Raw genomic sequence first — 3,729 nt, forward strand, 5'->3', positions numbered from 1 at the left:
AAAAAAAAAAAAAAACCTCTGGCTCAGTTGGCTTCACTGGAGAATTCTACCAAACATTCAGAGAAGAGCTTATACCAGTACCACTCATACTATTTCAGAACATAGAAAAGGAAGTGACATTTCTGAATTAATTCTATGAAGCCAGCAGAACCCTGATACCAAAACCAGGCAAAGACACCACAAAAAAAAAAAAGAAAAAGAAAAAGAAAATTTCAGACCAATATCCCTCATGAATATAGAAGCAAAAATTCTCTACAAATTTCTAGCTAATAGAATTCAGCACCATATCAAAAGAATAACACACCACGACCAAGTAGGATTCATACCAGCTATGCAAGGATGGTTCAGCACTAGAAAATCAATGAACATAATCCACCATATAAATAAAAGGAAAGAAAAGAATCACATGATCATCTCAACCGATGCAGAAAAGGCATTCAACAAAGTCCAACTCCCTGATAAAAACTCTCAATAAAATAGGTATAGAAGAGAAACTTCTCAACATAATGAAGGACATCTGTGTAAAACCAGTGGCCAGCATCATTCTTAATGGAGAGAGGCTGAAAACATTCCCTTTGAGAACAGGAACAAGACAAATATGCCCCTTATCTCCACTCCTATTTAACATTGTGCTGGAAATCCTAGCTAGATAATAAGGCAAGAAAAAGAAATAAAGGGCATCCAAATTGGTAATGAAGTTAAACTGTCCCTGTTTGCAGATGATATGATACTCTACATAGAAAACCCTAAAGACTCCATGAGAAAATGACTAGAATTAACATAAAGATTCAGCAGAGTAGGAGGATACAAGATAAACACACAAAATCAGTTTGAGTCCTAGACATCAATAAAGAGAAAGATGAAAAGGAAATCAGGAAAACCATACCATTTATAATAGCCCCTAAAACAAACAAACAAACAAACTTAGGAATAAATCTAACCAGGGATGTAAAAGACCTATACAAAGAAAACTACAAAACACTACTGCAAGAAACCCAAAGGTATCTTCATAAATGGAAAAACATACAATGCTAATGGATAGGTATACTCAACATTGTGAAAATGACAATTCTACCCAAAGCAATTTACAAATACCATGCAATCCTCATCCAAATACCAACAACACTCTTTAAAGAGATGGAAAAACTAATCATTAACTATACTGAAAGAGAATAAGCCCTAGATAAGTAACACAATATTGAAGAAGAATAAAGTGGGAGAACTCACACTACCTGACCTCAGAACCTACTATACAGCTATGGTAGTCGAAACAGCCTGGTACGGGTACAATGACAAATACATTGACCAGTGAAACAGAATTGAGATCCCAGATGTATATCCATCCATCTACAGTCACCTGATTTTCAACAAGTGCCCAAAGTCCATCAAATGGGGGAAAAGACAGTCTTTTTAATGAACGGTGCTGGAAAACTGGATGTCTATCTGCAAAAAAATGAAACAGGACCCAAGCATCACACCACACACAAAAACTAATTCAAAATGTAGCAAACACCTAAATATAAAGCCAAAAACTATAAATTTCATAGAAGAAAAAATAGGATCAACACTAGAAGCCCTAACACACAGCATTAACAGGGTACAAACCATATCCAACAACAAACAAACTCCAGAAGATAAGCTAGATAACTGGAATTTTCTAAAAATTAAACACTTATATTCATCAAAAGTCTTCACCAGAAGAGGAAAAAGAGAACCTATAGACTGGGAAAAAAATTTAGGACATTTCAGTGCAGGCAAAGGTCTAATCTCTAAAATCTACAAGAAAATCCAACACCTCTACAACAAAAAGACAAATAATCCAACTAAAAAATGGGCAAAAGAAATGAACAGACACTTCACCAAAGAAGACATTCAAGCGGCCAACAGACAGATGAGGAAATGCTCGTGATCACTAGCCATTAGAGAAATGCAAATTAAAACCACAATAAGAGAGACGGGGCCAAGATGACAGAGTAGTCAGACAGCTTCCTATATCTCTCTTACAACAAAGACCTGGAAAAATATGTGATTTAATTGTATACAAATATCTAGGAACTCTGAACAAGGCAAAGTTGAGGCATCAGACTGAGTGGCGGGTGGAGAGGGAGATGGTTATGAAGAAGTGAGAAGAGCTGGACCGGACTCAGCTCTAGCTCTTCAGCCCCGGCTGGCTCCGAGGTACACAGTGAAGCAGGCAAACAGCAGCACGCATGCACTCGGGAGGCAGTTTCCACATCCAGAGAGATCTGGCAGCAGAGATTGTGCCTGGACACTCAGAACCAGTGAAAAGCAGCTCCCAAGCGGCTAAAGATAAGTACATGTGTGCGATCTTTCAAGGAGATTTAAAAAAAAAAAAGCCCATTTGGGAAAAAACCTCTCTCCCTTTTACCTCCTCCCTCCCTGCTCTGCACTGGTCAGGTCTCCCGAAGTCTGAGTCTGCTGGGTTGGAAGTAGATCCCAAAAGGGACCCTGACCCGTTCTCCTGGCCTTGGAGAGGGAACAAATAAACTACTGGCTCCCCTAAACCAGGAACTCAGGGTTGGCACAGCTCCTTTTCTAGGCACAGGCATAAGGGGTCCGTAGACTCTGAGTGCCTTACACCCCTGTACAGACTTGTGGTGGCCCATCTCAACAGCATTACCCCCATTACCACAGTCCAACAGAGTAAACATCTGAAGTCTAACTTCAACTGTTTCAGCTGTGAAGTGGCAGATTTGTGACCCTCCACACAGCCCTGCCCTTTAAGCAGTCACCTTTACCGATCCACACCGGGGGCTTAGGACTTGTGGCTTCAGCTACACCACCTAGTCACCTGCTCCAATAGTCCAAAAATAAGTGGCACACTTGAGTCTATACAGCCAACAGAGTGGGGTGCTCATAGTCTGACTGCAAAACTCACCTACCTACTCGCCGTAGGGAATACGGACACACTTTCCTTTTGGACACCCAGGGGCAGCTGTCAGCCCCCTGCTTGGCTTGGCGTGTGACCCCCTACTGCAGCCAGATACCACTGCCTACACCAATCACCCATGCCTCTCTAAGACTGTAGATGAGAACCTGCACCACACACTTGGTGACTGACTGCCTAGACACCTGAGCTGAACCTGTATAGGAAAATTTAATGGACTCTTGTGTGCACATACTTAGTTACAGAACCAACTACCTGGTAACAGGATGTTAAAGCTTCAAAGGTGCCAATAATCAAATTGACTCACATGAGCAACCTATTGGGGCATATCAAAACAAAACAAAACAAGAAGCTAAGACTCACTAAACAAATATAAAATAAAATTATAATAACTTATTGATGGCTTGGAGACAACCATCAATATCAAATCACATAAAGAGGCAGTCCACGATGGCTTCAGCAGGCTCCCGAAATAAAGAATCAATAAATTCTCAGGAGGAAGAGAATTTCTTGGAATTACCAGAGGCAGAATACAAAAGATTAATATACAGAACTCTTCTAGAAATTAGAAAGGAAATTCTACAGAATGAAGTAACAGTCAGGGAACATACAGACAAAGCAGTAGTGGAACTTAAAAAAGTTATTCAAGAGCAGAATGACAAATTAAATAGGCTGCAAGAATCCATAGACAGCAATCAGAAATCCAGAAGATTAACAATACAATTTCAGAATTAGACAACTCAATAGAAAGTCATAGGAGCAGAATTGAGGCAGTAGAAGTTAGAATTAGTGACACTGAAGATAAAGCACTTGATGTCAAC

This window comes from Trichechus manatus, unplaced genomic scaffold (assembly GCF_000243295.1).
Source record: "Trichechus manatus latirostris isolate Lorelei unplaced genomic scaffold, TriManLat1.0 scaffold00035, whole genome shotgun sequence".
NCBI classification, from domain to species: Eukaryota; Metazoa; Chordata; class Mammalia; order Sirenia; family Trichechidae; genus Trichechus; species Trichechus manatus.